Genomic DNA, 26,029 nt, shown 5'->3' on the forward strand with positions numbered 1-26,029 from the left:
ATAATAATAATAATAATAATAATGTAAAATCCAATCACAACCCCTCTGGTCTTATTTACTAGGATGTTTTAGAAGTGAATAATTTTAAAAGAATGCATCTCTAACCTTTTACTCACACACTTATTTAAACATTTCCTAAGTGTATTAGCTAATTCTTATGCTTTTGACACCCTCGATGTTTATAGAATTACTTACTTCAATTGCCATGTAATTACATTTCCTATCAGTGCAAACAATGTCCAACAAGAAATGATCCAAATTTTAGTCATTTAAAACTTTATACCAAGTTTTACTCGCTACAGTCAGGACATATCTGCATATTGCTCATTTTGGGAATTGGATGCGCTCACAAAGCAGATCTTATCTCTGACACTCCTCACACACAGAGGGCCTTCAGAACCGCAATTGCAAATCCACCTGGGCTCAACCTGCTTTGAGTACAACCAGCTTTCTCTTTTGGCAAAATTTAAGTGCCCATCTCATGACAGTAGTACCCTGTAGTACCCAAGTGGCTATATGTTGTGTCTGGAAAGTGTCCTATTCCTCCCCCTTGTTTATGTCTAGATTAGATAGTCCCTTTCAAAATGTCTGCTCAGGACTAAATTTCCAAATGTGGTTGTTGAGAATGGGAAAGGGAAAGGTTGCTGGAGGAGAATTTCAAAGGCTGCACAAAATGTATGTGTGTTAATCCTTCTTAAATCTACAAAACTCTGGGTAATCTTTCTGTATGTAGGCTACCCACTGGCCCTGATCCAGACACTTACACAGGAACAGCAAGCGGTTGTAGATCTGCTGCTGTAGTTGTGGGTAAACACAGCTTAGTGCACAAGGCTGACTTAGGAGATTCCATATAGGGCAAGGCATGGAGTTACTAGGGTTGTTGAAAGCACCTCCAATTTGGTTCAGGGCCCAATTTGGTGATCTTGGCCAGGTCTCAATCTGACCAGCACTAAACCAAAAACTCTTGCCTGCATTGACTCCCCCCCCCCTCCATCCAATGCATGTTTATGTCATGGAATTGTACTCAAAAATGATCCAGAGCAGATTCCAGTGTATAGTTAACAGAGTAAAAACTCAAACACATTGCAAGATTCCCAAAAAATAGACCAGAGGCAATTAATATTTCATCCAGCAGAGCTTTACTGCTACTGAAGGCAAATAAGCATAATGGTTACAAATCCCATACATTCAGGATTGGCACTGTCCATAAGAAATCCAGTTGCAGAAGACTTAACTTAAACTTACAATAACTTATAATAAGTCTAAACCTAACACTAAGAATACTATTTACAGAACACCACACCAGAAGGAAAGAGATAGAAAGTGAAACCCAGGCTCCTTCTGGCCTCTTATTATAGTCAGCATGATCTTGAAGAAGAGATAACAGTACAGTACCAGTTTAATCCAGTTGTACTCAGCTTCTCTGAAGGAATAACCCAAACATCATGAACCTTCTGCTTGTTTCTTTCACACAGAGAAGCTTCCAGAACCCTCTTGAATTAATTAGAATAGGAAAGATCTCTGCACATCAGATCAATAGGCTACTTTCTGCACTAAGAAATGCAAACTGACAGTTTAATCCAGGTCTAAACTTGTGGTTGGCAGCAAGAAGAGGGTGGAAGAAGGAGACATGCAGGCAGAGACTTTCACCAGCATCTTCTTCTTCTTCTTTTTCTTCTCCCCTTCTCTCTTTGCCTCCTGACCACATCCCTTTTTGACAGCCACAGACCTCCCTAATCTAGACAGACCCAACCAAGAATGATCTAGGGCTGCCTTGACCTAGTCTGGACAAATCCCAGATCTACTCAGATCAGTTTGGAATGCAGGATTTGTCTTGACCAGATGTGCAGACCTATTAATTAACCTATTTCCATGTCTGGTCTTGTTTCCCCACTCCTGTACAATAGGCTTCTACACACCTGTCTCAGGAGATCCATCTGCTTGTAGAAATCTCAGCACACCACCCACCATCCCATCTTGTAAAAAACCCAGTCAAAACTCATTACAAGAAACAAATCAGGCCACAACTTTCATTGATTACAGATGGAAGAGGTTTGGCACATGCATTGGGTATAACCATTGACTTTCCAGAAGTACCAGTAATCCATTTTAGGGTCAACATGGAAGCAGGGGAGGCCTATGACATACATCAAATAGGTCGGAGGCAGGCCATCTTATATTCCCCAGGAGTGGACCCAAGTGAAGCCCACAGGCTCAGTTGGGCGCCTCCCCCACAGGCCAGCCCCTCAGCCTCCCCGCAGTTGGCCAATTTGCAGTCAGGCTTGTATCCACAGCCCTGGTTCGTGGTAGGCAAGGCGATGCCAGCTCGCAATGTCACCACACCAAAGATGGTAAGCAGACATCTGCAAACTTTGCTAGGAAAAATTGTTGTATTTCAATATATGCAGCTGTGCTTCCAGCTGTCTAAAAAACAGGGAACTTTACAAACAATTATAATTTCTACAGTCAACTTTTCCATTTTGCCTTAGATGATTTAGCAATGATTGAAATGTTGCCTCTGGATAAAATAAAATTAGTCCATTATTATGCATTACATAACAAACTAGTTGTGGCAATATGTGTTGCTAATTTTCCACTGACTAATATGTATGGATAATGTTCTTAAGAATAATCACTAAGCCTGCACCAGGAAACAAATTTGCCAACGCATGGTTTTGCACAATATATAACTATGTCAAAATGGATCACTATACGTTCAGCAAGATATTACTGCCTGGGAATTATGCTGGATTGTGATGCATAAAATATTTTCACCCACTGTTTGTAGTCTCCAGTGATCATAAAGTTACACTACAGTTGTCAAAAGAAATTGCTGCCCTAATGTTTCAGTTTTTAAGATATCACTGTTCAGAATAAGGAAACATTTTCTCCTGTGATGAAATATGACTAATAATTGTTCCAGTAGCTATCATTGAAGTGTCAGTGTTTGCCTGAAGTTAAACTTGTCACTGGTGTCTGGAAAACTGTGAATGCATTGCTGGATTATTATTATTTTTATACGTTGCTTAAAGATTAAGCATCATCTGTTGTTATACATATGTCATCATTCTAAAAAGGTTATTACGCTTGTCACTCCTAACATTAAAATAATAATAATAATAATGCAGCAGTGGTGTCAATCTGTTTTTAACTAATCTGACATATGGGAACAAATATGGCTGATTAATAACCCATTTTTATTTTGCACAAGTTGAACTGAACTGAAAGACAAAAAGCACAAATCCTGATGATCACATACAGCACAGTCATCTACTGTTGCTATATATCATAAACAGAAAGAGGTTGCTATCCAGAGGGTCTTCAACATTAAAAAAGTTGCATTTCTCTGTTCAAAGATTGCAAGCCTTGCACAAGGAATTGTCCAGTTTGAGATGTAGTGCCTCTTATTTAAACTCTTCTGGCTTCCTTTGACACTCCAGTCATTTCATCCGAGGAGAAACTTTCAGGTTTGCTTTAGGCAAAAACTCTGGATGACCTAGGGTTGTAACTTGTGAAGAACACCATGGGAAATTTAACTAGTTTTACTGAAGCTTTCTTTGACATCTCTAAGAATTCATTGGACATTTTGCCTGAGGGGTGGGGGGAATCAAATCCACTTCTGATTTCATGTTAGGTGAAATTTCTGTGAGATGCATAGGAGGATAATTAACTGTGCAAAACAGCTGCAGTTTGCAAAACGAAGTATGTGTAAGTTGAATGAACTCTGGAATAGGGCTTTGCCAATCAGAGGACACATCGTTATTTGTCTTACTTATATGCCAGTGCCTTATAACTGAAAATTTATAAGGCGGCTTCACTGTGTAAGCAACTTCTCTATGTTATGGACATAGGTTGTTACTATAACATAGTCAAACTGTGACAGGTATTAATGAGTTTAAATGGTAGGCATGGTTCTCATGTAACTTTTTAATGTGGTAAAGTCACCATGAGGTGATTTAACTATGTAGAATTAACATGCTGAATCTTTTATTTTAATGCAGCCTTAAATAGTGTGAGAGAAATGCTATTTGCCTAGTCCAGTATACCGTAGATTTTTCTCAGTTTGGAAATAATAGTTTCTCACTATATGAGAATGTCCTGTGCTCTTGAGTAGGGTCCCCAGATTTTGTTCGACTACAGCTTAGCCAGCGGTGAGGGATGGTGGGACCCAAGGTGAAGAGCACTTCTCTAATTTATTCAAAATCACTAAAGATGTGTGTGGTACAATCACATCAGGTTACCATACTATGTCAAGAAGTAATGTGGGTCTTAGACTGAATGTCCGATTGCTTCACCTAATGCTTTGCTTGAACAAGAATGCCGGTGTTCATCATCATCATCATCATAATGTGGAAGGATGCCACCCATTGAGACATGTCTCTACTTACCAAGTAACTGATGTAGCAGTTTACTTTAGCAAAAAACTATGGGCCATTATAGGGAAAATGGGAGGGGGAGCCAATGGCACAGAGGAACTTGCATCCGTTATAGAGAGATCTTAGGAACTGACTTATAGTGCAGTAAATGAGTATGAAATTCATAAGGCACAGAAATATGGTCTGCACTTTTCTTATTTTCACAGCTGCATACGGCCTGCCTTTGGGGCCTTTATACTTGGATAAAAGGGTTATCATTTGATTCGTTACATCTTTGATGCAACATCATGTTCTTAGCTACAGAATTGTTCATATATATATATATATATAGTCAATCTGGAATCTTTTTGCAAAACTGACCAAAGATAAGCAAGGCGTATCCTTCTAAAAGATAACCCTCAGCTGTCTCAAAAGATATGTATGCCCTGAGAGCATCTTAACAGATGGTCACTAATATGTGCCGATGTAGGGCGGTCTGCTTGTTCTTTTTTCAGAAGTACACCAGGCAACTATTCTGAATGGCACTCTGCTTTAAGACTTGCAGTCCTGTTCCTATAACCTTAGATACCGTAGAAATTATCACGACTGAACAATGTATAAAAAGAGGAGACTTGCCGAACGGCTATATACTTACGGTAGATGATACACATGGTGGGCATTCGACATACCAAATAGGTTAGAAATCCTGTGATTTAGCTTGGGTATCTGAATATGGCATTAGTCCCACGTGGGTCCCCATCTCAATATAATCTTCCAAAAGCATTACTTAATTGTCTCCTCCATCAGTGCACACAGAGTTTGTCCACCCAAACCTGGATTCCAACTAATTTTGATGGAGTTGATGGCCACATTTTCATGGGGTGCAAGAATCGATTCTCTCAAATGAAATTAGTTGGAGCATGTGAGGTGTATGATCAGGGCACAGATTGACAGGCATTCAGCTAAACCTTCAGTTGTGGTTACCCACAACAAAATTTAAAAATTCCTTGAGCCATTCAGATAAATAAGAGTTAATTGATGCATTTCATATTTTATCTTTACAGCATTGTCGCTTCTAATAACAAAGGATCCCCCCCCTTCCATGTTGATAGACAAAGTACTTCCCATGTTAGAATTAGTAGCACCAATGGAGGGAGGACTCTAACATAGGCAAAATTGCATGGGTGCAGCCTTATCATATAGAGAGGGGGGTGAAATTTTGGGGGAAGTATTTTTATTATTATTATTTATTACTTATACCCCATCCATCTGGCCGGGTCTCCCCAGCCACTCTGGGCGGCTCCCAGCAGAATATTAAAAACATGATAAAACATCAAACATTAAAAACTCCCCTAAACAGGGCTGCCTTCAGGTGTCTTCTAAAAGTCAGATAGTTGTTTCTTTCCTTGACGTCTGATGGGAGGGCGTTCCACAGGGCGCGTGCCACTACCGAGAAGCCCCCCTGCCTGGTTCCCTGTAATCTCACTTCTCGCAGCGAGGGAATTGCCAGAAGGCCCTCAGCGCTGGATCTCAGTGTCTGGGCTGAACGATGGGGGTGGAGACGCTCCTTCAGGTATACAGGACCAAGGCTGTTTAGGACTTTAAAGTTCAGCACCAACACTGAATTGTGCTCAGAAATGTACTGGGAGTAACATGAAAGTAACATTAATTTTGCAAACGTAGCATCAATCAAGTCAAGTTTTGTAGTGTACTCCATAAAGCAACCTATTTCCTTCTGAAAAAAGTTAGAGGAAACCTATAGTCATTTCATTGATGAACGTATTTATTGTGCTTAATAGTCATTTAAAGGATTTTTAAAATAAAAACAACAACAACAAACAACAACAACCACAGTTTTGCTTTTAAGCTGACCATACTGTTCTTCTGCTGTGTGAACAATGAAAAGAACCGAGAGCAGGATTACTTTGCATTTCTGAACAATATAGTTTTTGGAATGGTTACATGCCTCACAGTGTTGATGTTTAATCTGTCGTTTTAGTGAGGGACACCTGAATGTATGTGAATATTTTTAAAGACCGAATGGAGCAGTGGTTGAATTTTTCTTTACTGTTTCAGAAACAACACTCGCGGAACATCTGAGCCAATGTGGCTGGCAGCGTTATTCAACTTTGCTGCTGTCCTTCACAAAAACTCTGAGTGAAATAAATTGACACCTCAATTCCCTGCCCTGTTCACTGTTGTTAATAACAGTGATGACCCTAACCTGTAGCAGCTGTTTTCATATTCCAGGCTATACAACCCACCTATGGCCATTCCTAAGGGACTCCCACAGGGAAGCAGCCAGGCTTAATAACAGAACAGCTTGACAGCCAGAGCACAAAAATGAGGAGCACTTTGAAAAGTGTCCTTAATTAATCAACACATGTCCAGCTGAGGTAATTAACAATACCCTCCATGTTGTTCCTGTTACATCTCACACTTAGGCTCAGCGTGAAGCTTTATTTGCCAAGTGTAATTTTTGTTGAGATTGTAACTCTCCAGAATCCTGGGGCATACATAGTTTCCAAATGAAGCTACAAATCCATCCAGGGCAACTCATAATACCTAAACCACTTGGTCAGGAGGGATCAAGGCCATTGTGATACAAGAAGAAGATGAAGAAGAGTTTGGATTTGATATCCTGCTTTATCACTACACGAAGGAGTCTCAAAGCAGCTCACATTCTACTTTTCCTTCCTCCCCACAACAAACACTCTGTGAGGTGGCTGGGGCTGAGAGACTTCAAAGAAGTATGACTAGCCCAAGGTCACCCAGCAGCTGCATTTGGAGGAGCGGAGACGCGAACCCGGTTCACCAGATTATGAGTCTACCGCTCTTAACCACTACACCACACTGGCTTCTTTCGGGTGATCTCATGCCATGCCGCACCAGTAACAGTGGCCACAGGGCCACAGTAAAGCTCCCAAATGGTCAATACTTTTCAGACACAGAATTCAATCATGTACAGTCATACCTTGGATCCCAAGCGCCTTGCGAGTCGAACATTTTGGCTCCCAAACACTGCAAACCCGGAAGTGAGTGTTACGATTTGTGAATGTTCTTTGGAACCTGAAGGACCAACGTGACTCCTGTGGCTTCCAATTGGCTACAGGAGCTTCCTGCAGCCATTCGGAAGCCATGCCTTGGTTTCCAAACGTTTTGGAAGTACCAGAACGAGTTACTTCTGCGTTCGACGCTTCACACATGTGCAGAAGCGCCGAATCGCAACCCGCGCATGCGCAGAAGCGGCACTGCGGGTTGCGAACATGCCTCCTGCACGGATCACATTTGCAACCCGAGCGTCCACTGTATAGTTATTTATCTCCTTGGCTTGGGGATGTGTCACATAACTCCATACCCTCCAACATTCCTCCGATGAAAATAGGGATGTCCTAAGGAAAAGTGGGACATTCCAGGATGAAATAAGAAACTGGGACAGCTTCTGTAAATCAGGGAGTTTCCCTGGAAAATAGGGACACTTGGAGTGTCTGGTCTGAGTGAATGACAGAACAGAAGGAAAAGAAATGAGAGTTGCAGGTGGTGTAAAAAGCAATGAAATGTGAGCAAGTACAGCTGCAACTACCATTGTCCTTGAAGATGAGGATCGGAAGGTTAGGCAAGGGTTTCATGGAGAAAGGATGCTTTGAAGTTTTTAAATAGTCACCTGAATAAGAGGGTCTTGTATTTCTTCAGGAGTATACTCTGACTCTGGCTTAGCTGGATCTCTGGGGTAGGGAGAACTCCAGAAACAGGGGAAGGAGCATGGAGAAGGCCTCTTTCCATGTCTCTGTGGTGTGAACTTGCCACAAAATGGGCATTGCCAAGCTATGTTGTCCCTTGATGGTTGCAATCACAATGGGGGCAAAGAGAAGAAGGTGGCCTCTCCTACTATTTCTGCTCCCTGCCCACTCATGGGTATCTGTGGGGTGTTTTCAGCATCTTTTCCTACTTAAAGCGCAACTGTTGGCAAAGATGTTGCTCTTCTTGGCTGCTTTCCCACTCACTTCTCTTCTCTGGAGGCAACTCCAGCGGCTACAGCGAGAGTGGGAGACGTCGTGCAGATGGATGGGCCAGGAGTCTTCAAAGAGGTTCTGCCAGCTGCTTTTTATCAGCTCTCTTGCAGCAGAAAGAATTCCCCATCGTCTAGTTGGAGAATTAGCCTCTTTCTCTAAACCGTTGGCCCTTTTCCCACCCACCCACCTTGTGTGTTCCATGCTGCTTCTTCCTATGGCCCACACAAGTCAAGAGAAAGGGGAGGTTTCTTCTGCAGAACTGCTCCCGGTGACCAAGCTGACAACTTGTTTTTTGTGCTCCCTGATCCCAGTAAATAAAATAAACGCCAGGAAAGCACCTTAATGCTGGAAGCCAAGTCAGGCATGCACTTGCTCAGTGAATCTGAGCGCATTAGGTACTGCTCTGTAGCCGTCTGAATAGTCTTTTTTGTTGTTGTTATAAAATAGATGCTTAGGCATAAATGCAGTTTGATCAACATCAAAAGGGAAAGAAAACAAACATTGTGGACCATGCCTCCTTCTCTCTCCTTCTCTTTCTCTATTTGAATGATGTTAGACTGTAAATTATATGAAGAAAGCTGGCTTTTTTTGTGCAGCAGGACCTGTGGGGAAAATAGAATTAACAGGAAAGTAAATGAGCCATTTCTGAGTAAAGGGACTGCCTCTCAATGCATCCCCTGTGCTGTTCTGCAGGCGACTCTGAATGCTATTGGTCCAGAAATAACATCGCCACCTCTTGTAATTTTAACACACAGTTTGCCATGGCTGATGCTGTGATTCTTAACTCCCAAGTTGCTGGAGTTTATAATAACTTCCAGGGTTTACTGGCTTCATTAAATAGTTTAATGTGTGTATTTGTAACTTGCAACAGTTATAAAAGGAAAACAGGACCCAAGCTAGCTCTGGGGACTGAGGTTATATAAAGACAGGTCATAAGAATCAAACTGTTACATAGCTTTTAATTACCACATGATAGCAAAGCCAGTCTCACTATAGGGAAAGAAAGGGTACTTGAGTCCTGATATTTTGATGTTCCACTGCTATTTTGTGCAGTGTGGGGATAACCAGCTTCTGGGATAACCAGTAATCCTGGAGAGCCTGCTCCCACTGGTTATGATGGGTCCGCTGGTTATGAGGTTATCCTGAAGGTCGTGAGAAGTTTTCAGGAGTTCTGGAGGTTGTTACGAAGGTTTCCGAAGAGGAAAGGATAGGCAGCGAAAAGAATAGCAAAAGGTGCGACTGAAAGCAGGAAAGCGGCCAAATAAAAATAAGAAATAAGAGACTGCAGTCAATTGTTGGGGTGCGCTCTCCCAACTACTCTCTGTGCGTGTTCATTCTTTGGTTTCTCTTTCATTTCTCTCTGTGCTTGTCTCACGTTCTCTCTCTTGTGTTTCTCTGCGCACTCTGCACACCGCTACAGAGAGCAGGGGCCATTTATTAACAAACTGAACAGTGTCATAACATTAGCATAAACCAATCAGAGCATTACAATAACCAGTGTTTCCGGGCGGGAAACAAGTTGTGACCGTTACTGAGAAGCTTCCTGGCGCACTTTCTTGCAAGCGCGGAGTGATCCAGGCAGCAATCACTAGCCGGATCTCATTTCTTCCGTGCATTAGCGCGGAAGGTTTTTGTGAAGCGGCAAAGCGCGGGAAGTCCCAAAAACGTATTCCCACAGTGCAGTCCTGAAAATAATGATTAATAATTCCAAGGCAATGATAATCTGTGGCTTGAGCTTTGAGCAGGAGAGGAGTGGCCGAACTGTGGTCCTGCAGATGTTGCTGATCTACAACTCCCATTATCCCTGGTCATTGACCATAATAGGTAGGGATTATGGGAGTTGTAGTTCATCAATATCTGAACAGTCACAGGTTAACCACCCCTAATATAGAACAGTGGACAGAGGGGATCAGTAGACCATGTTGCATGATATATTGACTTCAGAAAAGAAGATGAATTATTTCGTGTTATTTATGTTGTTGGGCTTATTTTCTGAGCAAATCCAACATGAGCCAGAGAAGTGGCAATGAATGTAATGAACTCAAGTTTAAAATGCATGGCGCAAGCTTTTGAGTCTCCCTATTCTCTTCATGCTCACAGGATAAACAGAAAGCCCTCAATGTTTATCTGTTTTCTCCATGCCTGTAGAATAGAAGATGAGTTGGGGCAGACATTAAATGAGATTACCATTAGGCCATGCAGTTAAGTGTTCAAGTTACTCAAAGTCCCCACCAGGGACAGAGCAGTAAATGAAAAGCTTGGGAACACATAAGTATCCAGATAATTCACTGACAACCTTAAATTCTACTGTGTTTGCTGACTGCGATTCTCTACTAGATCTATACTAAACCTGCATTAATCAGCACTGACAAAGGAAGATTCAAATCAATGAGCTTCACTGTTTTGATAAATGAAAGGATTTAGATAAATATTAATGAAATCCCCAAAGCATCAACCCCAGGGATCTAGCAACAAGTCTAAGTCAGTATTGTCAATTAGTCTTCCAAGAACATCCTTATTAACAATGCATCAAGACATTTTCTAGTAATACATTGAGTTCCCAATGCATACAAAGTTGAATTAACACAAGAGTATCTAAGCTGTTTAATTTTATAAGAAAAATAACCTCTAGTTTCACCTGTTTGCATTGTAATTTATTATTTCTCCTTCTTAAAATATCAGGAATAAGAGGATATTTGTTAGCATCCTCCTCTTAAGATATAAAAAGCCATGCTTGTTTTTTTCTAAACTGTAACCCTAGTAGGACATAAAGTGGGAAGTTTTATGTTTAGACTTAGATGCTCTGTTAATTGGACTGCTCAGCTCACCTTTTCTATTACAACATAGGGATTAGGGATGTCTTGGTGTTCAGTCATCAATATTTTGCACTTCACAGTACCAATTTCTGAAAATGTAAATCATGACTGAACAAATTGGCATTGGAATTATTGTTTTGCTCAATTAATCATGTTCTTCATCTATCCAGCTGAGAAGTACAATTAGGGAAAATATGTATTTTGAATACACAAATATGAAAACTTCAAAGAGTATGCTCTGAATGTGGCTAATAACTAGAGTTTTGAATTGTAAGATTCAGACTTATTTTGAACTCTAATTAATACTTATGTTCCTGTTTTAATTTTTATTTGTTATCTCCTTTAAAATAGAAATGAAAGCTGGTATATTATAGTTATTTAATGAAGTATCCACTGTATATAATTAGCATTTTATTATACTAATTTCTTTTTTAAAGTATTCCCTTTCATAATTTGAAAATGAAATCATGCATACCTAATTTCACCTATGGTCAACATGCATCAGCCAAAAGTTACATAATAATGCAACAAATCTCTCCCCCAGAGAGCTGCCACTGGCCTTGTTGCTCAGAAATATATTTTAGCTTTTCCACTAATAAGAAACCCAGTGCTATTTTTCTAGAAAAAGAGGTGCCATAACTCACCATCAACACCTCCCTTGTTCTCTTATAATGGCAATGGCACCCACCTGAGAGGTGCCATAACTGAGTTCTGGCAAGTCCCAGCTGAAAAAATGCCTCCAAGAAACCCACTATTCACATCTGCTTCACCTAGGTCAGCTGGTCCCTATAGATTTTCCACATGAAGAGAGGAGGGGAGCTGCCACCACAAGACCCACTGCCCCCCATTATCATGTAGCATTACTTTTGAGTAATGCTCAGCCAGCGACGCAAGTCAGTTGTACATGAATTCAAATAGTGACCACACGCTGGAGGTGGTAGACAATTTTGTCCACCAGGGTTTCACCATAACCTGCAATCTCTCCATCAATGCTGAGCTAGATAAGTGTATTGGCAAGGCAGCTATGGCAATGGCTCACCTCTCCAAAAGAGTATGAGAGAATGTGATGCTAACAACGAATACCAAGTTGAAGGTCTACCAAGCTTGTGTGTTGAAGATGCTGCTTTATGGAAATGAGTCGTGGGCAACCAACAACAATCAGGAGCGGTGCCTCAATGCCTTCCATATGTGCTACGTCAGGAAGATTTTGGGCATCACATGGTAGGACAACATTCCAAACAAAGACGTGCTCTCCCAAGCCCACATTCCCAGCATGCTCGAATTCCTGTCTCACCGACATCTATGCTGGTTGGTCATGTCACAGAATGGAAGTTGGCAGGATCTCAGAGGACATGCTGTATGGGAGCTGGCTTCAGGCACAGGGCCAATTGCCAGACCAACTCTGCGTTACGAAGATATCTGCAAATATGGCACGAAAGTTGGCGACAACAGCCATGCCATGTGGAAATCCCTTGCAGACAACCACAGAGCCTGGGGACGATCTGTCAGGTTGTGTGTCCACAGCAGTGACCAGAGGAGGAATGGCCACTGGGAGGAGCACAGAAAGAAGAAATGCCATGGTGCATCTGCAGCAGCACAACGGGATGACTTCCTCTGCTCCAGCTGGAACAAAACATGTCTCTCCCGCATTGGTCTCCACAGCCACAGCAAGCACTGCAGCCGTCCAACAGCTTGACCTCACTCCTCCACTGTCTCCCAAGACAGATAGATAGCAACAACTTCATTGTAGGCAGCAACAACAACAGCCAAGCACTCTGATCAGCACTTTTGGGAGCTGAGGGTGCCCCTTGCTCCACCACACACCACAATTCATGAAGCCTGCTGGGCTGCCCAATTCCTGCAGCCCAGGCACAAGGAAGGGAAAAATATCAAGGAAGTGGAGCAATATGTAGCAATGTGGTGGGGAAGAGACGATGCCTGGCATTGGGGAGTGGCAGGGACCTTACACTGGGCTGCATTGGAAAAGGACAATACAGTTGTACCTTGGAAGTCGAACAGCCTAGTTCTCGAACGTTTTGGCTCCCAAATGATCGAAACCCAGAAGTGAGTGTTTTCAAACGTTCTTTTGGAAGCTGAAAGTCCACCGGGGCTTCCAATTGGCTGCAGGAGGTTCCTGCAGCCAATCGGAAGCCGTGCTTTGGTTTTCAAAGGTTTTGGGAGTCAAATAGGCTTCCGGAACGACTTCCGTTCAGCTTCCAAGGTACGACTGTATTTAGGACAAAATGTATTTTTAAAAGCCATTTCTGAAATGCCATGGTCATGACTCAGATGCCCCCACCCCAACCCACGGCTGCTACTTGCTTTTTAAAAATCCCAAACCAAGCAATGCCTAATAGCGTGTATGCTAGTTATGGGTGATCACGTTAAAAGGAAAAAAGCTTGTAGTGCTGGGCTTGTTGCTGGCTACTAGCTAGGATGGCCCTGCCTCCACAGTCAGAAGCAGCAATGCTTCTGAATACCAGTTGCTGGAAGCCACAGGAGGGGAGAGAGCTCTTGTGCTCAACTTCTGTTCACAGGTTTTCTACAAGCATCTGGTTGGCCACTGTGAGAAGAGGATGCTAGACTAGGTGGGCCATTGGCCTGATCCAGCAGGTTCTTCTTAGCTTCTTGTCCATGGAGTTGATTTTGCTGCTGGGCTTCTGCTGCATTCATTGTATCTGTTGTGTTACATTTTGGCTGTGCTGGCTTCGAGCAGAGTTTTATTATGTTTTGAAATGTTTAACTATTTTTTGCTGATAGCATTATGGTTTTTATAATTATTGCACACTGTTTTGGATGCTACTGCTGTGCAAGAGAACATAGCATTTTGTTTAGGTTTTCTAAAAAAGAAATGAATGCAATAAAAATCCATCCTTTTTATCTATGTCCCCCCCCCTCCAATTTTTACTATGGATACTGTAGTTCTTTGTTAAGAGCCCAGTGCTGTCAAACTAGTCTGAATGCACTAACATTTTACCCCCAGAAAATAAAATAAATAAAATAAAATAAAATAAACTAAGGGGGAAAGTACATGGCATGGCAGTAAAGAAATATTTTCTCAATTTGGGAATTATAGAAAAGAAAGAAGACAAGACAGCCCCTTGTCTCTATGGCAACAGGCTAGTGTGCCTAGCTCAGCTGTTTTTCTCCTTTTAAAAAATCATTTTATAACCAGTGTACATCTAGCACGGAAGCATTTCTTTAATGTCAAGAATGGAAGAGTGTGAAACAGTGACACATAATGAAAAACACATCTAAAGAATTAAAAGGGAGAGAAAGGAAAACTTATGTACTGTAACTTGCAACTACAAAAGCCAACTTTGTGAACCCTGTGTTTGACTAAGAAGGTGGTTGTTGAATTATATGGTTGCCCACTTAAGCTAGGTATGAACGGATTTCCCCAGTTCTATTTCATTATTCTTTGGCAGGTTGACTCTCTTCATTTTGCTCTGTCTGTCTTCCAGCTTTAATTAATTTCAGAATTGGCACATGAGCAGTTTGCCTCCATTTGTTCATGTTAATAGATTGTTGCATTAGAGTGCCATGTCGAATCGTAGTATTGGGGTTGGATGGACAAGCTGTGGACGACTCTGGCTGTGTCCACCTGGGCTTTTGATATATCATTATTGAACACAGGCTCAGGGGTCGAGGAGAAGGAAGTGCCCCGTGGAAAGTTGGCTTAGCCAGGAGAACTGGATAGAGGGACGCGTCTAAACAAACCAAAAGCTGTAAACCAAGAACAAACCTGGAGTGAGACAAACCATGAGCCAGGGTAAAGATGACAAGCTAAACCAAACCATACATTAGCTCAGAGAAGCATAGCAGCATCAGCACTGGAAAAGAAGGCAATCAGCCACAATATCCTCTCCAGGAGTATGCATGCTTGCACATTCATGCTAATATATGATTTGTCTTAGCATTATATACAAACTGTGTTGGGAGTTTATGAGGTTTTATATTATATATCTCCACCTGGCCCCAAATGATGGGCCGGTTAGAAATATGATATCTCCCAGAGAGGAGACTTGCTCATTCAGGGTGCTTAATGTTGTAATTGGGATGTGGGTGGTGCTGTGGTCTAAACCACTGAGCCTCTTAGGCTTGCTGATCAGAAGGTCGGCAGTTCGAATCCCCGCAACGGGGTGAGCTCCCCTTGCTTGGTCACAGCTCCTGCTCACCTAGCAGTTCGAAAGCACATCAAAGTGCAAGTAGATAAATAGGTACCACTCCAGTGGGAAGGTAAATGGCGTTTCCATGCGCTGCTGTGGTTGGCCAGAAGTGGCTTAGTCATGCTGGCCACATGACCCAGAAGCTGTATGCCGGCTCCCTCGGCCAGTAATGCGAGATGAGCGCCGCAACCCCAGAGTCAGCCACGACTAGACCTAATGGTCAGGGGCCACTTTACTTTTTAATGTTGTAATTGGGTCATTGGCCAGATTTAAAACAAACAAACAAACAAATTTATTGGATTCCCACTAGAAAAGGTAAATCTGGATTATATGCAGGGAAACTATGGGTTGGCATTTAAATGCCAATTGTGTGTGGAAGCTGTGAAAGTTATTGTTTTAAGAACCATGAATAATGCTCAGAAATTAAATTCATGGGCAGCAGTATGAATCTGTTTTGTTCTTTATTTGTTCAGATGGTGCATCCATCAACAGTAAAATAAATAAAAAGGAGATTCCATCACACAAAAGATTAAGGAAGATTGTGTTACATGCCAAGGGGAAAAGGGGGGGGGGATCCTATCTGTTATAAGTTTCCACAGCAAAGATGAAGTTGGCTTCATGTGATTAAATTTCTATTTAAAATGCAATGTCAATAAGGAGGAAAAATGATCACAATTACACACTGAAGGCTATATTAGATTTCTCACTTAAATGTTTAAATCCCCACCATGCCAACATCCTGCACCATATGAACTTGATTCAATTGACTATTGAAAGCAATGGCCAGCTGATTGTAAAACAAAGTTTTAATTGTACCAACCTGTCTTTATTTTCTTTCCTCCTCTGTCACATTTATGGCTGCAGTTTTGAGGTTGTTTTCAGACCATCTGTTACCCATCCTTTGGCCAAAACATCCTTCAGTCTGGTTCCTACTAATGTGTGCACTTTCTCCATCTGATTTCTTTACAAATCTGTTTGCGATTCTGTCAGCACTTATGTAAATGCTTGTAAAGCAAGTAGTGCAAAATGTAATGGAACTTGCTAAAATTTAAATTAGTTTTCTGTTCTACATCCAGCTCTCAGCCAGGTAAAAACCCATGCATGTTAGAAGTTATGAAAGGCTCAGAAAAAGTGCTTGATGCTGAAAGAGGTGAGGTGTTTTAAGTCTTAATAAAGGCGCCATGATGTCTGACATCTTTTGAGATTACACAGGGAGTGAAAATACAATTGCAGGCTTGTCGCTGCTTATAAAATAGATTGTCCTTCAGATGGAAGGATGCTATATTGTTCTGGCAAAAGCTTCAGGGCTGGCTTCTGCTATCTCTTACTTTTCAGATATTATAGCCAGTTGCACAGCTCTAAAGAAAATGAAGTTAGGGCACACTGTTTAAGTGTTTTTAGTTAAGAAATTGAGATGTGTGGGCTGGTTCACCTCGGGGTGGAGCTACCTGCCCCAGCACCTGAAGCGGCATGAGAGGGGGGTAGCTGGCCAACAGGGGCGGGGCTAGCCACCCACATGGCAAGCGGGGATGCCGCTAACCGCCTGTGGAAGCATCGTCCCTAGCAGCCTGTCACCCACGCAGCGAGCATGGGGTGGGGTTGGGGTGGCACGCCGATGTCACCCGCCCTCATGGCTGACACCCGGTGTGCACCGCACCCCCCGCACCCGCCTTTCTCTGCCAGTGGTTCACCTGTATCCGTATAATATTCATAATCCCATGGACAGTGTGGTCCACCTTGCTCTCAGTCTCTTTTTGTTGGTTGAGCTGACTATGATCAAGTGTCGACATGTAGTGTAAAATAGTATGTGACCCCTTTTCTGCTACTGCTGTCCTAAATGACTTCTTGAGCTCCCTCTCTTAATATGCTTTATGATATGTTCCGGCAGCAACAAGATTTTAGAACACTTAGACTTTGAATTCAGTTTTGGGGCCCCTTTGCTTTCTCTTTTTTCCCATTGAATATCAGGGGGGACTTCTGCCCCTGAGATTTAGCGAATAAACTGTTGGGTGGGGGGGCAGAGGGGTGGGCACTGTAAAACTTGACAAATCAAGATTACTGTGCAAGATCTACTTCAGTTCCCAGAACAGCCCTTATAATAGCAATAAATGAATAAATAAAACCAGCACACTAGTCTATTAGCACAGAATGGCTCTTTTGCTTAATTAGCATGGCTGCAATTAGTCATGCACTTGGCTAAGTAGCATTCGCTCCAGGTGAGTGACGGTCCCTCCTGACAACCACTACAACCTTGGAGCACTACTGTGCGGGTACGTATGGTGTGTGGGTAAAGAGCCTAAGCTGGAAGGAGTGTCACAGTGCTCTGGGAAGTGCAGATAGCAGCACTTGAGGGCACACCAAGCCCTCTCTGTTCAGCAGACGCCTTTATGATAGCACTGGAGTATACTTTTCCAGGCACCTGGGGGGGGGGGTAAGATAAACAGAAAACAGAAGAAACTGCAAACAGTGAATGGAAGTGGAATTAGTTGTAAATGCGTGTGTGTGTGTGTGTGTGTGTGTGTGTGTGTGTTATTAGCTTCATTGTGATGCATGCAATAGAGTCAAGTAGACAGATGTCACACTGGGTATATTGCCTTCAAATTTCTCCCGAGTCAAGCTCAGAAAAGAATGTTTAGGGCTTGTAAAAGTCAACTTCAAATGAAAACCCCTTCAATCAAAGCCGGAGAAACAGGAGCAACTGGCATGGTGAAGTAGTCCTGCACCGCTACCCTCCTGACAGCAGTGCCATTGACGTTCATGGGGACTGTGTTGAAGTGGCAGCAAGGTTGGGATTTCAGAGGTGCATTAACAGAGCCAATCCAACACTCGCACTAGTGCACCTGCACAGCCCTGATCTTGAAGCCGTCATCTCCTGCCCCAGACCACCCGGGTATATGTCATTGACACTGCTGTTGGGAGGGCGGCAGCGCAGCGCTATTCCACTGTGCTTGGGAGAAGCCTACGCATTCACTTAGGAAGAAAAGAATCAACACTACATGTTGTGCCTGAGCACATCATGTGATCCATGACTTATGGGCACTGGCTGCTAAATGGTGCAAACTTCACTGTGAATCCAGAGCCCTTATGATTACAGCTCACTTTACCTTTGATGTCTGGATTACTATCAGGAAAATCAAATGGTCCCTGAGACTTTGGTTCGCCTTGCTATAAAGTGTATCAAACAAGCCCAGCAAATGCTTGTGAAGTGCACTATTTTTTTTGCTTTACCAGTTAGCCTTGAATGCAGCCAAGGGTGGGCCTGTGAATCCCTCCCACTCAGCGTGATTGAAATCTGAAATGGCATCCCAGGATGTCTGGCACTGTGTTTTCCTTTGTGCATTATAAATTATGTGGGGGAATGAGCTCTGTTCATGCCGGCAGAAGAATTCCACCACTTTAACTCTTTCCTTGACCTCTGCCTTACAGCGAGAAAGGAAAGATGGACGAAGAAAAATTATTTATTGCTACAGCTCCCGAGCCTTACATTTCTATTGTTGGAGAGGTGCAGCGGGCCAGGAGAGAGTCACATGCTAATAGACTTTTCACATATCCCTAGGATTAGCTCAGGGGAAATTGCCTGACCTGTCTGTACCTCCATAAAATAGAGAGCCTTAGCTAAAAGGCACTATATTTTTGTTGACTGAATGTGAGGTTGGAAGACCTCTATATATAATACTGGCATTCAGTATGATTACTTTGAGTGCAAAATATAAGCCCTTTCTTGTATTTTGTGGTCATCACATTCAATACTCCTCATCCCAAACTCCATTTTCCTTCACATTCTCTGTCAAATGTAAAGCGAGCAATTGCTCCCGGTCTGTGGATCTGCAGTGCTGTCTTACAAGGCTTTGATTCTACCACAGACTTTTCTATTTTCCTTCCCCCAGGTTCAGAGGACCCAAAGTCATCAATGTGCAGGGATTTTTTTAAATATGAAATGGAAACATGGGAGAAATGCCCACACACATTCTCATAGAAGAGCCTGGGAAAGTCCCATAAGCATGTGGTTCTAGATGACTCCCCCCCTCTCATATTTATAATTTATAAAATTGGTGCAGCAAAAATGTTGTGCTTTAAATAACCTCACAGGGTTGTGAGAATTAAATGAGGGAGGGGGAGAACCAACCCAGTCAGATGGGTGTGGTATAAATAATGGAATTATTATTATTATTATTATTATTATTATTATTATTATTATTACAATGTATGCCACCTTGAGCTCCTAGTGAAAAAGGCATTATATAAATGCAATAAATAAATAAACCATTGACCAACTGTGGTCTGCAAGCTTCATCCAGGTGGTCCACAGTGTCTCTGTGGACTTATGGTTGAAGATGGGAAAATGAACACCCATTAAAGATTCATATTGATTTTTATTTGTATTGCTTCTTTCATATTGTATGTTATTGTTCAAAATCTATGGAATTCAAATCATAGTACAATAAAATACAACATATAAAAAAATAAAATAAACAACAAAACATACATCATATAAGTCAGCTCATCACAGTTGCTAGAACAGGCAGAAAACAACCATTTAGTAGTCCACTAAGACACACAGCTTTTTTTCAAGTCTCCTGAGCATGAGGCATTTGGGGACCACTGTTGTTTTATTTTGTTCTGTTAATACTGTGTATACAAATTCAGTACACTGATGAATACTTGGGAGCCCCTTTGTTGAAAGAGGTAGCTCATGCTTGTTGTCAGCCTGTTCCCAACCTCTAAAATAGGGATAATAATCTCACAGCTTTTTGTGTGACCATAAGACAAGGAATTAAATAGATGCTGCCTTGTTTTGGCATGGTGGTCAAAGATGTATCCCATCCTTCTTGCAGCACCACTGTTCCAGCATTAAGGGAAATGCTTGTGTAAGAGCCCTGTGGAAAATAAGGGGGGGGGTATTAAAGAAGTGAAGTCTGTAGGAAGTCTGTCAAAACAGGCACATAATCCCATTGGCCAAGTAAAAATGTTCAGTAAGAATGCTCAGAGTCTGAGGTTCTGTTTATTTTTTAATGGCAAGTGAGGTAGAGTTCTGCGATTCAACCTTACTTGTTTAGCCTAAGATGCCCTAGGCTTGGCTTCCCTGAGGTAGTTCAGCATACTCTCTGTTGTGCTAAAGAGCCAGAATATTTAATCGATGTTAGCAGCAGCCGTATGTACAGTCATCTATATATCTAACTGATGACACCACAGAGGTTGGCCATCTGGCCGAGGGCGTCTTCTTCAGTCCCAAAATATTGTAAGATGAAATTTTAAACTGTACAAGTCTCTTCTTGTACAACAGATATGGCATGAGCATAAGATCAGGCAACCAACTGCTATATAGATGATGAGCAAAATAAATATAATTAATGTTAGCGGCATATTGCTACATAGTTAAAACTCCCTGAGGGAGCCACATTTTATGACGTGCAACTTCATTTCCTTGAAACAACTTAAAGTGGTTGGTTTCTCTTCTTCTTTTTATTCAACAAGACACACATCAGCCTGAAATGTGTAATTCTGTCCCCATTTTCCTTCCATCTGCCACTTTCAGAATACATAATTAATGGAAGGGTTTTTTTAGTGTTAAAACCATGGCAGCTTGATTATTCTTACTGTGAAACAGTACATTTAAATTATATTACAGGATGTGATAAGACCTTGTCTTGATGATTTTATCTTCCATCTAAAAATAACAGTGCCATACTCGTGAAACGCAATGACATGGAGTTAGCTGATGTGAAGTGAGTTATTGCCTGGTTCTTTATATTTCTGGAGAGAAATGCACATCCGGTTGTATTAATAAATTGAATAATTTTTATCATTGAAACTGAGACGGAGTATATTTTCTCACATTGTTATGGTTTTATTACTGGCACCAGCATAATGCAGAGAAGTGACGAGGCCAGCCTTGTAGAATAAATTGATTATGATTAGTTGGTATGAAGTCCATTACTATGTTCCCTGTGGCAAGTGCCCTTTGCTGTTTCGTGATGCCAGCCCTGAATCTGTATACAGCCAGATACGCTTTTTAATGTGGCACAGATTTTATGGGATTGCGATACATTAAAAAAACTATGGGAGAGTGGAGAGCAATGCCCCCATACCTTCATAGTGTCATTTTGTCTTTTTGCTTCAGGTGCAAATAAGACACCTCTCCCCATTAATGTATTAATGTGACAATTGTGACATAAAGAACCAGTGTATCTGAAGAAGTGTGCATGCACACGAAAGCTCATACCAGGAACAAACTCAGTTGGTCTCTAAGGTGCTACTAGAAAGAATTTTCGATTTTGTTTTGACTATGGCAGACCAACACGGCTACCCACCTGTAACTGTATAAAGAACCAGTGTTTGCATATCATGTATCTTGACTATACCATGAAACTGTGTCAAAAAAAGTCGTGCTGCTATTCTTTTATATTATTGAATTTTAATATATGTTATTATTTTTTGTTTGTGAGCTGCCAGGATAGCACTGTTGTTGGATGTCCTAAATACTGTAAATGCTAAAATAAAAATAAAATAAGTGTTTTAAATAAAAATGAAGGCTCAGGGTAGGGAACTGCCACATCTCCAGAAACTGCTGACAGAAATGGCTGCTTAATGTCGCTTCTTGGCAAAGCTGGTGCTGGGAAAAATTCTTGAGGTGTATGCATGTCCAAAAACAGAAAAAGTAAATAATAATACTACTGCTGAAAACTTGTCTCTATTAGTGATTTTTCTTTAATAGGAATAAGCATGATGATGATGATGATGATGATGATGATTTAGAGGGAGGCGTTTTAAATAAAAGCCTTGATAAAAGGTTGTGGTGGAGTAGCTGAGAAGGAAATCCCTGTCAAATACTCATCCACTTGACATTCCTAGCGTTGTATTTCCCCACCCCCACCCCATACTGGACCCAGCCACTACCCATTTATTTCAGAAGACTATTCCAGAAAAAGCAACATGCAAACTGCAGTGCTGTGAAGATCCTAGTGCAAACGCTATTGATTTCAGCAGAGTTTGCTCCATCACAACAATTCTAAAAACCAATCTGTGCAGCCGAAAATCCCGAACCTGCTACATCATTCGAAAATCTTTGTATTCAGTTCAATTGGTACTCTTCCATCCATCAAAGTGAAGAGACATGTTTGTTCACGGGAAGCAACAACTGAACGCTAATGGCTTGAGACATTAGAATTAAAGTGGCTGAAACACTTCAAAGAAAAGAGCAATCTTATCATAGCTGCCAGGTGATGGATGAGATGACATCAGAAGTCTTTTCATCTGTAGCAGGTATGGTGACCTATCCATCTTGCAAGTCTTGCTGCCCGGTATTGGTCACATTTTCTCCTTGGAGGCCTCTAATGAAGACACAAACAGAATTTGAACTAAGGCTATACTAGCATGCTTGACAGGGACAAAATCCAAGTTCTGTGAAGTTTTCTTCAAAAAGCTTACAGTACATATTTCTCAAAAAGCGAAAATATACTTGTTTGTTGCAGAGAAGCATGTGGTCAGAATTTTTATTACCTTCCTTGTTCTTTTTACCATTTTTTTTAAAAAAATTAAGGGTGTAATCCAAGCTGAAGAACCAAAAGAAATAGTATAAGTATCACTACAAATGATGGAAATGGAGGCATATTGACAAGATGACACTTGTCACAAGTTTGACAGAAAGCTCCATCATGGTAGTAGATGTCAAATCTGTGAGATTCTGCTGGTGTAGCAGGGGAAAGCAGTGTGTGGCGAGGGCAGGTGTCAATAGTGGATACACCATAGCGAAAGCATATTTCTTTCCTCAACTTGCCCACCAAAATGGTGTGACCCTGTGCCAGCCCTGAGGCGGGCGTTAGTTTCGGATGAAAGAAGATAGAAGAAAAGACCACTCCCATCTCCTGCCCCAAACACAATGAAAAGGCAGCTCAATGGATGTATTGGTTGATCAGCCAGTGGATCTCTGAGAGAGAGAATGTAAACGTATAGTAAGATTTACCTGTTCGGTTCCCAATACAATGTTAAAAATGGACACAAAGAGTTTTATTATTTACAAAAGCTAGAAAAACTTTGAAAACTCTTAACTGTCCAGTGAGACCATTCCACTGCAGAACAGAAGTATGTCTGAGTGTATGGTATGTCCATACATTAGACTGCTAACATTATCATAAATTCTTCTTTTCTTAAAACTGATTTTTTTAAAAAAAAATAAAATATTTCAGTGATATTATTATTATTATTATTATTATTATTATTATTATTATTATTATTAAATACACCACTTATATGCCAAAATCACTTCTACTATATTTTAGGACTAAATGTCTCTTTTTCAGTGATGGCGAACTTTATTAACAATGGCCTCAAATTCTACTATTAATCTCAAGCTGGCCTACTCAAAAATGTTGCATGAATGCTGAATGTTTTGTTATTCCGTGAACTGAATTATGATCTACAGGTAAATGTGAATGTCTTACTGTAAGTTTCCTTAGTGCAGCAGTTAGTTGAACAATATACTCAATAAATATTTTAAGTAATATATATATTAGACCACTCAAACATTTGCACACCTGTTGTCAAAATCTATTCTCCAATTTCTTAACTTTTCTTCCTCTGTGAAAGAGACTTCCATATTTCTGCCTCATTTGAAGGGCACTTGAGAATTCCTCTAGACTTTTGAACTTACCTAATCATTGTGAGGTAGTCAAGGGTAGTGCCTATGTTGCTGGTTTCCCCCCAGTAAGCATTTTTCCAGCACTCTGCAAAATCACTGACTGACCACACTTTCTGAAATGAAAAAAACCATGGTGGTGGACCTACCTATTCGGGGCCCTGAAGCTTGACCTGTTCTGGCGGTCCCTTCGCAACCAGCTGTGAGGTCTGGGTAACCACTGTTATCTTCTTCAATGGGGTTGTTCCATGACAGATCACCACATGTTTCCAACATCTGTCCTACTGACTCTCAAACTTCGGGATTGTTGAAATATATACAACAACAAAAATAATCAGTCTGTGTCGTGCCACTCAAGTTGGCTCTAGTAGACCCAAGATTTTGAAGCAATCTGGACTAAAGTCACTTCTGGGGCCCTTCCAGGTTTAGGGGCCCTGAAGCTTAAACTTCATTAGTTCCATTGTAGATCTGCCCCGATTCCATGCAGAGTGCAGACCATTAGTGAAATGTTTGAGAGAATGAAAGAAAGGACACTCGCAAACATCCCTCGGCAAGGTTGCATTGAATGTAGGACTAAGGAGAGCACTCTCTTAGCAGAAGTATTTCTGCTTGCCCAATGAACCAATCTCCCCTCCCCTCCCCTCTTGTTCTGGGCGTTTCCCTGACCCTCCAGATCAGATTTGGGCAGGGTGCAGCAGAGCACGGGATGGGGGAAGGAATCACTTTGCCGACTTTCACTGATGCAGTAATTTAGTTGAATATGCCCCTAAGGTAGGTGCAATAAAAAGCTGCACCCCACATATGAGCATATCACTGAAATTTCACTCTCCCCTTTAATAACTTTTGAGAAATTGTCAGCCCAGCACTGGTTCATATCTTATAATATGTATTGTATTCATGGGAGGTTTTGTAATAAAGTAGAGATTTAGCTACGAGATTTCTTTTTATTTTCTCGTGGCTTTCTAGGAATAAAGGATGCTGGATTAGAAAAGCCTTTGGTGTGATCTGTAGGGACTCTTCTCAGGCTTTGCGGAGAGCAACAGAGTTGCTGCTTTGTTCCAGGTGTCTTTCAAACTTGGAAACATATGGCAGTTCCTGTACTCCAACATCAATAGGAGAAGTGCTGAGGAGGCAACAGAGCTCCACTCCGCTGTCCTCTCTTTATTTCACGGCTGCCAAGAATTTCTACCAAGAAATGGGAAATTGGCCTAGCATCTTAGGTCAATGGTGGGCCCTCTGCAAGGTTCTAGGCCTCAGTGGATGCCCTAGCATGCCAACTCTTTATGTCTGCCCAATCTGTCTCCAACACCATATGGTAGAACACTTGCCACATGTCGAGAGATGGTTGCAAAAGGGTAGGAAGATATCTGATGGCATAGCTATACTCCTTCCTTGAACCCTTTTGGGCTTAGTGGTTCTTGTGAGGCTGGCACAATCCTGCGTTGGCTTCAGATAACAGCACATTTTGCCTGACAGATAAGGCAGATGCCAGTTGTCACTGTTATGTTTGGCAAGAAAAGGATTATACAGCAGCACAAACCCCGTGGGATCAGACACTGCTTATGCACATGTTAATATGGAGAAATAGTTGTAATAGTTTTGTGCCTAGCAAGGATAGTTCATATACTGCAGGGGTCAGCAAACTTACCGTGCCTCGGGCCGGTGTCTCCAGCGCCAATCATGCGGCGGGCCGGAGGGCAGGGGAGTGTGCGCCCATACACGTGCGCATACACTATTTTCAGTGCACACTGGAAATAATGTTTGCTCATGTGCACAAGCTATTTCCGGTGCTCCTCCAACCTGGAAGTGGGCAGCGCAGCGCCGGTAAGAGCGGGCAGCGGCAGCAGGCGGCAGGGGTCGCTGCAGCCCGGATAAACAAGTCCCTCAGGCCTTATCCAGCCCGCGGCCCTTAGTTTGGGGACCCCTGATCTACTGGATAGTTGAACTGCCAATCACTGAAGACCTTTGGATGTTGTTACTGAAACAACCTGATTGATTCCATATGCAACATATCCTCTACTTAAGGGAATCCTTGGCAAGA

General features: G+C 41.8%; 1 protein-coding gene across 1 annotated transcript in view; it reads left to right on the forward strand.

The window, feature by feature from the left end:
* SPON1 (spondin 1) overlaps positions 1–26,029 on the forward strand; it is a 271,260-nt gene that overhangs the window by 222,958 nt on the left and 22,273 nt on the right. The gene's annotated exons all lie outside the window — the stretch shown is intronic.

The sequence above is a fragment of the Lacerta agilis genome, chromosome 1 (assembly GCF_009819535.1).
Source record: "Lacerta agilis isolate rLacAgi1 chromosome 1, rLacAgi1.pri, whole genome shotgun sequence".
Classification (NCBI taxonomy): domain Eukaryota; kingdom Metazoa; phylum Chordata; class Lepidosauria; order Squamata; family Lacertidae; genus Lacerta; species Lacerta agilis.